A 15621-nucleotide genomic window follows, 5' to 3' on the forward strand; every position below is an offset into this window, starting at 1 on the left:
TCTCTCTGGGTTGGATGTACCTCCTCTATACTCTACCTGAACCCTATAAATACCTGTATCACCATTGAAATTATCGGCCCTACAACTAACCTATAAACATTTTAGCACAGATGTTATTATCTTATTTATTTTTGTATCCCCTGGCCAGTAGTGGTGCTCTTTACAAGTGTCTATTGAACAGATTAAAATGTTCATATCTAGGCCTATGTTAAATGATCCCTTGAATCCCCTCCACATTTATTAACTGAAAGTGGCATAACTGACCTGTGTGTAAAGATAAAATGACTAAGACCACTTGAAATGATTTAATACTAAAATAGTAGCTCTCAGAAAACTTACCCTTAAACAAAAGTTTGCACAAACCATAACTCTCTTTTAAATTTGCTGGTGTCATTTTGGATTTCATCTTTACTTCTATCTGTTTGAATAGAGCCATACTTTAAAGAGAATTGGAAAAAGAATAGAAGTATATTTCAATTCTCAGCAACTACCAGCTCCTCCAAAAAGTAAATCACTTAACTTTCCTGTTCTTCAGTTTTCTTTTTAATCAAATGAAAATACTGAATACAGACCAAATAAATATAGTGTGATTGCTTATAACGGTCAAATCTCACAATTAAAATCTCCATTTACTATTATTATTTCTTTTAAATTAAGAATGCTAGAGACTGGGCACAGTGGCTCATGTCTGTAATCCCAGCACTTTGGGAGGCCGAGGCGGGTGGATAATGAGGTCAGGAGTTCGAGACCAGCCTGGTCAACATGGTGAAACCCCATTTCTACCAAAAATACCAAAATTAGCCAGGTGTGGTGGTGAGCACCTGTAATCGCAGCTACTTGGGAGGCTGAGGCAGGAGAATCACTTGAACCCAGGAGGAAGAGGCTGCAGTGAGCTGAGATCACATCATTGCACTCCAGCCTGGGTGACAGAGCAAGACTCCATCTCAAAAAAAAAAAAAAAAAAAAAAAAAAAGCTAGAGAGCCAAGCACAGTGGTGTGCATCTGTAATCTCAGCTATTGGGAGGCTAAGGTGGGAAGATTGCTTGAGCCCAGGAGTTCAAGACCAGCGTGGGCAACATAGCAAAACCCCATCTCATAAAAATCAATTAATTAATTAAGGATATCTAGCTTTTATCTTCTCAACTATATTAGTTATCTATTGCTGCATAACAAATTATCCCCAAAATGTAACAGCTTAAAACAACAAGCATTTATTATCTTACACAGTTTCTGGGGTCAAGCATCTGAGAGTGGCTAAGGTGATGGTTCTGGCTCAGGGTCTCTCATGAGGTTACATTCAAGCAACCTCAGGTGCTGCAGTCACTTGAAGGTTTGACCAGGGTCGGCAGATCTATTTCCAAGATGGTTCACTCACGTGGCTATTGACAGAAGGCTACAAATTCTCATTGGCCATTGGTAGAAGGCCTCAGTTCCTTGCTATGTGGAAAGCTGTCTCAGTACCCACATAACCTGGCAGCCTGCTCTCCCCAGAGTAAAAGATCTGAGAAAGTACAAGGCTGACGCCACAATGTGTTCCACAAGCTAGCCTCAGAAGTGACATACCACTATTTTGCCATATTCTATTAGTCACACAGAAAAACCCCACTATAATGTGGGAAAAGACTCTACAAGCCATAATTACTAGCAGGCAAGGAATCATTGGGGAACATTTTGAGGACTGGCTGCCACACCAGTGAAAATAAATATCCACACTAATGGAGCAGAGAAGTAATAATGTTTTTGGCCTTTCATGGGGTGGAAGGCCAGAGATCAAATGATTTCCCAAGAAGAGAGATTAAACTCTGTACTAAGCCACCTCAAATAATACGTTAATTAGCCGGGCGCAGTGGCTCACGCCTGTAATCCCAGCACTTTGGGAGGCCGAGGCGGGCGGATCACGAGGTCAGGAGATCGAGACCATCCTGGTTAACACAGTGAAACCCCGTCTCTACTAAAAATAGAAAAAATTAGCCGGGCATGGTGGCGGGCACCTATAGTCCCAGCTACTCAGGAGGCTGAGACAGGAGAATGGCATGAACCCAGGAGGCAGAGCTTGCAGTGAGCCGAGATTGTGCCACTACACTCCAGCCTGGGCGACAGAGCGAGACTCCGTCTCAAAAACAAAGAAAGTTAATTAGATAAGTAGATAAACTTAAGGTTCTGACTCCTTATTCAAGTTTTTTTTTTTTTTTTCAAGTTTAAACTCCTCTGTCCTGTGGTTTTTATATCCAGAACTCTTCAATGTATTACTTATCCCCTGAATTCACCAAAAACAAATTCACCTTCCCAAACTTTACCTATAACTGCAGCACTTGGGGTTAGGGGAAAAACATTTTCCCCCTGAGCAATAACTAACATCAATAACCAAGACACAAAATAAACTCACACCTATGGATATACTAACAATGCAGACCATATATTCAGTAGGTAGCAGTTAATTTTATCATACCAGTTCTTTTCAACATCTTAGCTGGTTGCACAAGGATCATATGAAACTAGATTCTTTAATTTCTTTTTTTTTTTTTTTTTTTTTTTTTTTTTTTTTTTTTTTTTTTTTTTTGAGGCGGAGTCTCGCTCTGTCGCCCAGGCTGGAGTGCAGTGGCCAGATCTCAGCTCACTGCAAGCTCCGCCTCCTGGGTTTACGCCATTCTCCTGCCTCAGCCTCCCGAGTAGCTGGGACTACAAGCGCCCGCCACCTCGCCCGGCTAGTTTTTTGTATTTTTAGTAGAGACGGGGTTTCACCGTGTTAGCCAGGATGGTCTTGATCTCCTGACCTCGTGATCCGCCCGTCTCGGCCTCCCAAAGTGCTGGGATTACAGGCTTGAGCCACCGCGCCCGGCTAGATTCTTTAATTTCAAGGTGAATAGTATAAAAGTCTGAATCTCTGAGGTGCTAACACATCGATCTCCATCAAAAGATAATTACTCCTATACCCTACCTTCTGTATCCTGCTTGGTGAAAAAGGAAACCTGCAACTGAGACCTGGGTTCTAGCCCCAGCTCTGTCATTAATTTGCTGTGTGATATCTGGCAAGTAACTTGACATCTCTGATCCTCAACTTTAAAGACCCAAGGTTAGATCAAAATAACTCTTCCAGGGCTAACATAAATTTGACAATTCTGATTAATCTGTGCTTTCAGGTGAACCCAGATTTCTTATCCTTATCTACTTATAGTTGTGACTCTACACCGATTTTCTTTCTTTCTTTTTTTTTTTTTTAACCACACTGCATCAGAAAACAATAGGACATTGGCCATTTCTGAATTTATATTAGGCTTTCCTCCCTAACCTTTCCCTATCTCACCACATAGTGCTGGAAAAATACTCTGCACTGTTCATTGTGGGTAGCTCAACAGAAAAGAAAATACTCAGCCAGTAATGTGATCAATAAAACCAAATTGGAAATAAATTTAGGTACATGAATATAAAACCAATGTTTAAAAAATGGTTTCAACCAAAAAATGATTGCTCATAGACATAGACAGGAAGATGTCTTTTCCCAAAGGATTCACTCTTCACAGAGTTCGGCAGCATGATGAAAGGCAGAGGAGTGTGACTCCATGGCAGTAGAAGAAATGATACTCTCATCAGCTGGCAACCAGTTTCCCTCAGAGGAGGTACAGACACAGCTAAGTCAAGCCAAAAGTTATGAATGTCCCCGAATTCCCATGGGAAAACAGTGAAGTGCAAAGAAAGAAGTTTCATCTATTGGGCCTAGATGAACTTGAAGAAGACAGGGTAGTCCCTTAACAATTTTCTTACAAAGAGAGAAAGCAAGAGAAATATGGGAATGAGGGAAAGAAACAAAGGTAAAGAAGAGAAAGGTTAGAGAAAGAAAGTGGCAGAGAAGCGTTAAGAATGAAAGAGAAGGGGAAAAATTATCCAGCACTAGAGACTCATCAAGAGAGCCCTGATTGTCTTCGTCAATAAGGTATCCTGACCACCTACCAGAGTGCCTGTACAGAACAGGAGTTCAGCATATGTTGAATGAATGAAAGAATGCAGATAAAGAAACAAAAATCAGTTTGGAAAAGGAAAACCAGGATATTCATTTTCTTGCAGTGATGCACTAACTCTAGCTAAAAATTTCATGGCCTAAAAAATGTACATGAGGAAGGCTAGAAAAGGTAGCTAGATCAGTACAAATCTATAACCCTTTGAAAAAAAAAAAAAAAAGAATAAAAATACATGTGCTGCTGTTAAATATTTTGTCACTTTCTTATTTCCTTTTGTATATTAATAATCTGTCTCCATTAAGCACCTCATAAATATTTTAGGATCTCATGTTAAGAAAGAAATAACATCTTTATTTTTATGCCAGTTCAAAAGAATTTGATGGTTCTAAAAAAAAAAAAAAACCACTCACTTTATTTGGCATAGAAACCACATAGTCATCTATGTCATTTCTTAGAGCTCTGTCAATATTTCAGTATTAAAATAAAGTTGTCAAGAAAAAGTAACTGAGTAAAGAAACATTTCAATGTTTTCTAGGACTTTTATCCTTCCAAGAACAAGTTGTCTGCATATTTGTTTCTTTTGGTTAAATACTGACACAAGCTCAAACTATTACAGTTTGAAACTACAGCTCATTCGCCTTTTACAGATTTTACAGATTGTTTTAGATCTTGCTCTAACACAACTATCCCTGTAGGACCAGTCACATTGCCATAGTAATTGTTCAGTGACCACAGTTGTTGCAACTTTGACACAGGAATGACCACAGTTCTAGGTCAGCTTTCATTTCACCCAGATATGAAGACACATTAACAAAAGTAGGACTACACACACATAGACAGAATCACAAATACAATATCTGTTATAGAGAGGAAATAGAATAGTATCCAATTTGACATCACATAAAGACTCAGATGGAAAATACTATCTATTATGTTTTTCCTTCATCAGTCTTCTCTTTTAAGAACATGAAGAGATTACTTCCACACAGCATTTTAATCAGATATGCTTTGTTTAAATTAATTATATTATTCAGTGGAAATAAACCACACAGCCTGTTAATAATATATGGAATGTTTTTTTCTAAATTCATATCCAGAAGTAAATAAATATTTTAGAAACCAGACTGAGATTTCTTTCTTTCTTTCTTTCTTTCTTTTTTTTTTTTTTTTTGAGAGGTAGTCTCACTGTGTCCCCGAGGCTGGAGTGCCATGGCACAATCTTGGCTCATTACAACCTCCGACTCACGGGTTCAAGCCATTCTCCTGCCTCAACCTCCCGAGTAGCTGGGATTACAGGCACGCGCCACCACACCCAGCTAATTTTTTCTGTATTTTTAGTAGAGACTGGGTTTCCCCACGTTGGCTAGAATGGTCTCGATCTCCTGACCTCATGATCCGCCTGCCTCGGCCTCCCAAAGTGCTGGGATTACAGGCGTAAGCCACCGCGCCCGGCTGATATTTTTTTCTTAACAAAATTAATTTGTGTTGAGGGGAGAGGGGGCTTTCTGGCAAAAACCAGAAAGCCTGCTAGACAAATTCTAAAAGAGCTGTAGTACTAATAAAATGAGTTTCAAATTGTTTTCATGTCACTTTAAAATTTGATTTTGGGGGGGTCGGGGGGGGCGGGGGGCCGGTCACGATGGCTTACACCTGTAATCCCAGCACATTGGGAGGCTGAGGCAGGCGGATCACGAGGTCAGGAGTTCAAGACCAGCCTGGTCAACATGGCGAAACCCCATCTCTATTAAAAATACAAAAAATTAGCCAGGCGTGGTGGCATACAGCTGTAATCATAGCTACTCAGTAGGCTGAGGCAGGAGAATTGCTTGAACCCAGGAGGTGGAGGTTGCAGTGAACTGAGATCACAGGTGCCACTGCACTCCAGCCTGGGCGACAGAACAAGACTCTGTCTCAGAAAAAACAAACAAACAAACAAAAAACATCAATGTCGGATATAAAAAATGTACTGGATGAGATTAATGGAAGGTTAGACATTGCAAAAACAAAACAAAAAACAAAATGGTGACCTTGAAAACATATCACTAGAAACTATCCAAACATAAACACAAAGAGAAAAATATGCAAAAATAAAAAATAAATAAAACAAGAATTAATGAAAGACAGGAAAGAGAGAAGCAAGGGAGAGAGCGAGGGAGGAAAGGAAGGAATATCAGTATCCCGCAAAACAACTTCAAGTGGTCTAGTATACCTATAACTGGAATTACCAAAAACAACATGTGAGACAAAAAAAAATTTGAAGAAATATGACTGAAAGTTTTCCAAACTTGTTGAAAACTATAAACCCACAGATCCAAGAATTTCAATAAACTCTAAGCACATAAAAGCAAACGATAACGGCCAGGCGCAGTGGCTCATGCCTGTAATCCCAGCACTTTGGGAGGCCAAGGCAGGCAGATCATGAGGTCAGGAGTTCGAGACCAGCCTGACAACATGATGAAACCCCATCTCTACTAAAAAAAAAAAAAAAAAAAAAAAATTAGCCAGGCATGGTGGTGGGCGCCAGTAATCCCAGCTACTCAGGAGGCTGAGGCAGGAGAATTACTCGAACCCAGGAGGTGAAGGTTGCAGTGAGCCGAGATCGCGCCATTGCACTCTAACCTGGGTGACAGAGTGAGACTCCGTCTCGAAAAAAAAAAAAAAAGCAAACGATACCAAGGCACATTATAATCAAATTGCTCAAAACCAGTGATAAAGAGAAAATCTTAAAGGCAGCCAGACAAAAAAGACACATTACTTACAGAGGACAAAAATAAAAATTACAGCAGGTTTCTCATCAGGACAAGCACAAGTGAGAAATCCGAAAAATGTACAAAGTACTGAAAATAATAAAAACCTGTCAAACTACAATTCTACACCCAGTGAAAATATCTTTCGAAAACAAAGGTGAATATTCATCATAGCCAAAAGGTAGAAACAATGTAAACTTCCACCAGTAAATGAATAAACAAAATATGGTATATCCATACAATATAATATTATTTGCCTGTAGAAAGGAATGAAACACTGATAGGACAATATGGATAAATTTTGAAAATACTATGCTAAGTGAAAGACACCAGTTATTAAAAAAAAAAAAAAAAACTATGTACTTTATGATTCCAGTCATATAAAAGCGTAGAATAAGGAAATCTATATGGATAAAAAGTAGTTGGCTGACTGTAATGGCTCACGCCTATAATCCCAGCAATTTGGGAAGCCAAGGCAGGAGGATCATGAGGTCAAGAGATTGAGACCATCCTGGCCAAGAGGGCGAAACCTTGTCTCTACTAAAAATATAAAAATTAGCTGGGTGGTGGCACGTGCCTGTAGTCCCAGCTACTTGGGAAGCTGAAGTAGGAGAATCACTTGAACTCGGGAGGCAGAGGTTTCGGTGAGCCAAGATTGCACCACTGCATTCCAGCCTGGTGACAGAGTGAGACTCCATCTCAAAAAAAAATTTTAAAAAAAGGTAGTTCAGTAGTTGCTTACAGGTTGAACTGGAGGAAGACAGTGGGGAAAGGAACTAATAGCTAAAAAATACAGTTTCTTCTTGAAGCAATAAAAGTGTTCTCAAATTGACTATGGTAATGGTTGCACATATCTGTGAACATACTAAAAAACAAAGAATTATACAGTTTATTTTATTATTATTATTATTATTATTAGAGACAGGATCTCACTCTGTCACCCAGACTGGAGTGCAGTGGCATAATCTTGGCTCACTGCAACCTCCACCTTCTGGGTTCAAGAGATTCTCTTGCCTTAGCCTCCTGAGTATCTGGCACTACAGGCATGCACCACCATGCCCAGCTAAATTTTATATTCTTTCAGTAGAGATGGGTTTTCACTGTGTTGGCCAGGCTGGTCTCAAATTCCTCAGCTCAAGTGATCTGACCTCCTTGGCTTCCCAAAGTGCTGAGATAACAGGTGTGAGCCACCATGCCCAGCCTAAAGACCAACGAGTTATACAATTTAAATGGGCAAATTGTATTGTATATGTATTATATCTCAATAAAGCTATATTTTTAAAATGAAGTAGCCAGGCCCAGTGGCTCACACCCATAATCTCAGTACTTTGGGAGGCCAAGGTGTGAGGACCACTTGAATCCAGGAGTTTCAGACCAGCCTGGGCAACATAGTAAGAGCCCCATCTCTAAAAAAAAAAAAAAATTCAAATTAGCCAAGCATGGGGGCACACTCTTGGAATCCCAGCTACTTGGAAGGCCAAAATGGGAGGATTGCTTGAGCCTGGGAGATTGAGGCTGCAGTAGGCAGTAATGACTGCACCGTGCACTCTAGCCTCTAGACAGAGCGAGACCCTATCTCAAAATAAATAAATAAGTAAATGAAAATGAAATAGATGTTAAGATTTCTTCAGACATACAAAAACTGAAAGAATCACCCACAGACCTCCAACACAGAAAATGTTAAACAGTGTCCTTCAGGCAGAAGGAAAACAATATTAGTTAGAAATATGGAATGTAGAAATGGAAATATACTATTATAAGGTGTTTATACTATATGTGAAGTAGAACAATATCACTTGTATGTAAACTGATAAAGATCTATACTATCAATTCTAAAGCAAACACTAAAATAATAAAAAAAAGTTATAATTAAGCCAACAAAGGAAATAAAATGGAGTCATAAAACATACTCAATCCAAAAGAAGGCAGAAAAAGGAGAAAAGAGGAAAAAAAGAAAGACTGAACAAACAGCAAGATGGCAGATTTAAACCTAACCATAATCAATAATCCCATTAAATGTAAATGATATAAATACCCCCAATTAAAAATCAGAGATTATCAAATTGGGTAAAAAAGCAACAACCAACTGCATGCTGCCTACAAGAAACTCACTTTGAATACAAAGACACAACAGGCTAGAAGGAGAAAAATGGAAGGAGTTATACCATGCTAATGCTAACCAAAAGAGAACTGGAAAGGCTGTTAATATCAAGGTAAATTTCATAGGACAGACTATTACCAGGGATAAAGAAAGATATTTCATAAACATAAAGGTGCCAATTCATCAAGATGACATAAAATCCTAAACATTTATGAACATAATAACTAAGTTTTAAAATAGATAAGAGAAAACCCAATTGAACTATAAGTAGATAAATCTGCAATTAAAGTTAGAGACTTCAATATTCCTCTACAAAAACTGATAAATTAAGTAGAACTCCAGCAAATATACAGAATTGAAAAACACTTATCAACCAATCTGACCTAATTGACATTTATAGAACCCTCCATCCAACAACAGCAAAATACACAATGTTTTCAAGTGTACACAGAGTATTTACTACAAAAGACCATATTCTGAGCAATAAAATGTCTTAATATATTTAAAATCATTCAAGTTATACAAGGTGACCAAACTGAAGGTAAATTCGAACTCAGTAACAAAAGAACATGTAGAAAATCCTCAAGTATTTAGAAACTAAGCTTTAAATAACCCATAGGTCAGAGAATAAATTAGAAGAGAAATTAGAAGGTATTTTGATCTATATAAAAATAAAAGCACAACATATCAAAATTTGTAGGATACTGCTAAAGCCACACTCAGAGAGAAATGTATAGAACTAAAATGTCTATAACAGAAGAAAGACTTCAAATCAATGACCTCAGCCTCCTATATCAAGAAGCTAGATAAAGAGGAGCAAATTAAATCCAAAATCAGCGAAAAAGAAGTAATGAAAATTTGAGTAGAAATTAATTAAATAGAGAAAATCAATGAAACCAAAAGATGGTTCTTCAAGACCAGTAAAATGGATAAACCTCTAGCCAGATTGATCAGGAAAATTTAAGAGTACACAATAAATGAATAATAAGCATACAAATAAGCCCAATAAATATCACAAATATAATGAATAAAGTAGAGGACGGAAAAAGCAAGTTGCTGCTGGGCACGGTGGCTCACGCCTATAATTGCAGCACTTTGGGAGGCCGAGGCAGACAGATCACGAAGTCAAGAGTTTCAGTCCAGCCTGGCCAATATGGTGAAACCCCATCTCTACCAAAAATACAAAAATTAGCTGGGCATGGTGGCGCACGCCTGTAATCAGCTACCCAGGAGGCTGAGGCAGGAGAATATCTTGAACCTGGAAAATGGGGGTTGCAGTGAGCCAAGATCACCCCACTGCACTCCAGCCTGGGCGACAGACCGAGACTCCATCTCAAAAACAACTCAAAAACAAAGAAAAAGCAAGTTGCAAAAGAAGACATACAGTATGATTTCACTTAAGTTCAAAAGTCTGTAAAGTGTGTGTATTTGTGAGTGTGCATGTGTGCATGAGACATACGTAAGAAAAGTATAAAGAAAATCAAAGAAAATAGGTCGGGCACGGTGGCTCATGCCTGTAATCCCAACACTTTGGGAAGCCGAGGAGGGTGGATCACCTGAGGTCAGGAGTTTGAGACCAGCCTGGCCAACATGGTGAAAACCCATCTCTACTAAAATACAAACAAAATTAACTGGGCGTGGTGGCAGGCGCCTGTAATCCCAGCTACTAGGGAGACTGCAGCAGGAGAATCGCCTGAACCCGGGAAGCGGAAGTTTCAGTTTGTCGAGATCACGCCACTGCACTCCAGCCTGGGTGACAGAGAGTTAGAGAGAAAGACTCTGTCTCAAACAAAAAAAAAAAAAAGAAGAATAAAAACTTCAGAATAATAATTATCTCTAGGAAGGATGGTTAAATAATGTTGAATTGAAGGTTTCAGTCAAATTATTAAAGTTCTATTTTTTTAAGCTATAGGTTGGTTACACAGCTGTTCATTTTATTATTCTTAATAACTTACATGTACATAATATGTATTCTTTTGTATGTATAAAATATTTTATAGTAAAAATTTCAGTAACATATATAGGTATAGGTAATCACTAAAAGAATAGAATACGGACTGGGTGCAAAGGCTCACGCCTGCAATCCTAGCACTTTGGGAGGCCAAGGCAGACAGGTCACTTAGGCCAGGAGTTCAAGACAAGCCTGGCCAATATGGTGAAACCTGGTCTCTACTAAAAACACAAAAATTAGCCAGGTGACGTGGTGGCACACACCTGTAATCCCAGCTACTCAGGAGGCTGAGAGAGGAGAATTTCTTGAACCCAGAAGGCGGAGGTTGCAGTAAGCCGAGATCACGCCATTGCACTCTAGCCTCAGTGAGGAATGAAATTGTCTTTTAAAAAAATTGTAAATTAAGGTGATAGTAGTAAAACCTGCAAGATCAATCATAAAAAATGGTAGAACAAAATGTATAACTTCTAAAGCAACAAAGAGGAGTGACATTAGCAAGATGGCAGAATAGAACTTTCTAGAGCTCATCCCATTCATGAAGCCTGGGGAAATATTAATTTGTATCTGTACACCAAAGTACCATCATAAGAGTTAAGAAAATCAGGTGAGAGATTACATCACATAAGTATATCACAGAATTAAGACACATTGAAGAGAGCCTAGGAAGGACAGTTTCATATTACCCACGTTACCTCACCCCCGACCACAAGCAGCACAGCATGGAGAGAGATACTATTAGGAGAAGGAATATGAGCACTGGACATTGCCTCAGATCCCAATACCAGGCCCACTCAAGTAAAACCCAGCACCAGGCACGCCTCCACTGCCCCAGACTCCAGGCCCACCCCAGCACCAAGCCAGTCCTCCCAACTCCAGACCTTAGGCCTATCCCACAGATTCAGATGCCTGTTGGAGACTGTAGACATGCCCCACTACTAGGCTCACTCCATAGGTCCCAGCTTCCAGATCACTCCCAGCACTAGGCTAGCCCCCATGGCCCCAACCTCTAAGCCAGCCTCTGCAGCCCCATCCTCTAGGGCAGTACGTACAGATTGTAACATCAGGCTGACTGTGTAGCCCCAGAATCTGGGCCTGCCTCCACAGACCCAGCCTCTGACCTAGCTTCCAGGCCCATCCCAATGCCAGGCTAACCCCTGCTGACCTGGCCTCCAGGCCTATCCCAGCACCAAGTCAGCCCTCACAGCCCTAGACTCCAGGCCAGTACCCACAGACCCAGCCTCTAGCCCCACTGCTACACCAGGTTGGCAACCACAGACCCTGGATCAGGGCTAGTTCCTGCAGATACAGGCTCCAGACCTGCCAAGTGCCAGATCAGGCCCCATAAGCTAAGGCTCCAGGCCTTCCCCAGGCTCCAGACTGGCCCAGCACTAAGCCAGCCCACACAGCCCCAGGCTTTAGGCCCACCCCAGCACCCAGTTGGTATTGGCAGACCCAGTAGATCAAAGCCCACCCCTATGGCCTCAAGAACCAGGCCAGTACCCTCAGACTCCACCTCCAGGCTTGCCCAGAGGATACAGGCTCCAAATTCACCCTGTACCATGCCAGCCCCTGGGTCCCAGCTCCATGCCAGTCCCCAAGGACTCAGGCTTTGGGCCCGCCCTAGACTTCAGATCAGCCCAATGCCAGGCTAGCCTCCGTGGACACAGGCTCCAGGCCATTCCTTGTGGGCCCACACTTCAGCAGACCCAGAGCCCAGGCCCAGTAGACAATAGCACTATGAAGGTTCCTGTAGACCCATCCTCCAGAATCATTTCTGAGTCCTAGTTTCCAGGCTGGCCCCAGTGGCCCCAGGTAGACTCTCACAGACCCAGCCTCCAACCCAACCTAGAGCTAAGCCATCCCTCAAAGCACCAGGCTCCAGGCCAGACATCATGGACCTAGCCTTCTAGCCAGTACCCACACAGCCAGCCTCCAGTCTGTTCCCCATGAACCCAGGGATCAGGACCATCCCCATGAATCCAGGCTTTAGGCCAGTCCCCAGGCCCTCAGGTTCTAGTGGACTGGAACCCCAGGCCCAGCATATTAGACACTAGAAACAGCCTGGCCTCTGTGAATTGAGGCTCCAGGACTATACTTGCAGACCAGGCTGGTCCAGGCCAGCTCCTACAGACCCAGGATCCAGGCCCACCCCTGTAGACCCAGGCTCCAGACCTATGCCTACAGACAGATACCAGTCCTGTCCAAGTTTCTGGCCAGCCCCTGCAGACTCAAGTTCACTGTCTCAGTGGCAGATTGGCCCCAGTGGGCTCAGGATTCAGGACAGCCCCCATGGACACAGGCTCTGCATCTGCCCTCACAGACAAAGTATCTAAGCCTGTCACAACAGACTCAGTCAACAGGTCCACCCCAGCGGAACCTGGTGCCAGACCAGCCCCCACAGACCCAGAATCCAGGATCATCCCAGCAGACCCAAGCTCTAGGCCTGCCCCAGTGGACTGAGACACAAGGCCCAACTCTGTGGACCCAGATGTGAGGTCCTCCACCTGCTAACCCAGGCACCAGACCATACTACCCAAGGGCTCCAGCAGTAAGCCCTCTTACAAGCAACAGCAACTAGCCTGCCCAGAATCTCTGGTAAAGAGTTTTCCCTGACAAAGCCAGTCTGCAAAAACTGGAATAAATCCCTACCTCTTTAAATGCACAGGCATCAACACATGGTCACAAGTACCACAAACAATCAGGAAAAACATGACACCACCGGAGAAACAAAATAAAACACCAGTAACCAGATCCAACAGAAAAGGAGATTTATAAACTAACTAAAAAAATAATTCAAATAATTGTCTTTAAAAAGCTTGGTGAGCTACAAGAGAATACAAATAGACAACTAAATGAAATTATAAAAACAACACATGAACAAAATGAGAAGTTCAACAAAATAAAGAAATTATGAAAAAGAAAAAAAGAAAGAACCAAACAGAAATTCTGGAATTTAAAAAAAAATAAAATAAAGATGACTTAACTCTGAACTGACAGTTTCCATAAAGAGCTTCAACAGTAGGCTCAATCAATAAGAAGTATCAGTTAGCGGGCCGGGCGCGGTGGCTCAAGCCTGTAATCCCAGCACTTTGGGAGGCCGAGACGGGTGGATCACGAGGTCAGAAGATCGAGACCATCCTGGCGAACACGGTGAAACCCCGTCTCTACTAAAAAATACAAAAAAAAACTAGCCGGGCGAGGTGGCGGGCGCCTGTAGTCCCAGTTACTTGGGAGGCTGAGGCCGGAGAATGGCGTAAACCCGGGAGGCGGAGCTTGCAGTGAGCTGAGATCCGGCCACTGCACTCCAGCCCGGGTGACAGAGCGAGACTCCGTCTCAAAAAAAAAAAAAAAAAAAAAAAAAAAAAGAAGTATCAGTTAGCTTGAAGATAAGTCATTTGAAATTATGCAGTTAGAGGAACAAAAGAAATAAAGAAAAAGAATAAAGAAAGCCTACAGAAATTATACAACACTATCAAGCAAATCAATGTAGACACATTATAGGTGTCCTAAAGGAGCAGAGAAAGAGAAAGGAGCATGTATTACTCTGTTCTTTCATTGCTATGAAGAACTACCTGAGACTGGGTAATTTGTAATAAAGAGGTTTAATTGACTCACAGTTCCACAGGCTGTACAGGAAGCATGACTGGAGAGGCCTCAGGAAACTTAAAATAATGGTGGAAGGTGAAGGGGAAGCAGACATGTCTTATATGGCCAGAGAAGGAGGAAGAGAGAGAGAATGGGGAGGTGCTACACCCTTTTAAACAACTAGATCTCATGAGATCTCACTCACTAATCAAGAGAACAGCAAGTGAGATGTAAACCCCTATGGTCCAATAACCTCCCACCAGGCCTGTCCTCCAAAATTAGGGATTACAATTCAGCATGAGATTTGGGTGGAGACACAAATCCAAACCATATCAGGGCAAAAAAGCTTATTTAAAAAAATAATGATAGAAAATTGTTCAAATTTGGAAAAAGAAATAAACATCCAGATTCATAAAGCCCAAAGAGGCTGGGTGCAGTGGCTCATGCTTATAATCTTAGCACTTTGGGAGGCCAAGGCAGGAGGAACACTTGAGGTCAGGAGTTCAAGACCAGCCTGGCCAACATGGTGAAACCCTGTCTCTACTAAAAATACAAAAATTAGCCAGGCATGATGGTGCATGCCTGTAATCCCAGCTACTTGGGAGGCTGAGGCAGGAGAATTACTTGAACCCGGGAGGCAGAGGTTGCAGTGAACCAAGATTGTACCACTGCACTCCAGCTTGGATGACAGAGCAAGACTCCATCTCAAAAAAAAAAAAGAAAAGAAAAGAAAAGAAAAGAAAAAATAGCTGGGCATGGTGGTGTACACCTGTAGTCCCAGCTACTCTTGAGGCTGAGGCAGGAGAATTACTTGAACCCAGTAGGCAGAGGTTGCAGTGAACTGAGAGCATGCCATTGCACTCCAGCCTGGACAACAGAGTGAGACTTCATCTCAAAAAACACAAAAAAACAAAAAACATAAAGGCCAAAGAACCCCAAATAGATTAAATATAAAAAGATCTTAATGTGTCAGCAAGACACATCATCATCAAACTCTCCAGAGTAAAAGAGAGAATTTTGAAAGAAACAAGAGAAAAGCAACTCATCATACACAATGGAACCTCTAGATTTCTCAGCAGAAACCTTGCAGGCCAGAAGACAGTGGGATGATATAGTCAAATTAATGAAAGAATAAAACTGTCGACCAAGAATACTATGCCCAGCAAGACTGTCCTTCAGAACTGAAGGACAGATAAGGACTTTCCCAGATAAACAAGTTGTAGGAGTTCATCACTACTAGACCTGCCTTACAAAAAATTCTCAAGAGGATGAGCGCAGTGG

At 41.5% G+C, this 15621-nt stretch overlaps 1 non-coding gene across 1 annotated transcript; it reads right to left on the minus strand.

The window, feature by feature from the left end:
- Nucleotides 1-5452: 5452 nt before the first annotated feature.
- Nucleotides 5453-5514, minus strand: LOC112615742. The gene has a single exon (XR_003117457.1). It is a non-coding gene; the product is annotated as a U7 small nuclear RNA (small nuclear RNA).
- Nucleotides 5515-15621: the final 10107 nt, after the last annotated feature.

This window comes from Theropithecus gelada, chromosome 1 (assembly GCF_003255815.1).
Source record: "Theropithecus gelada isolate Dixy chromosome 1, Tgel_1.0, whole genome shotgun sequence".
Classification (NCBI taxonomy): Eukaryota; Metazoa; Chordata; class Mammalia; order Primates; family Cercopithecidae; genus Theropithecus; species Theropithecus gelada.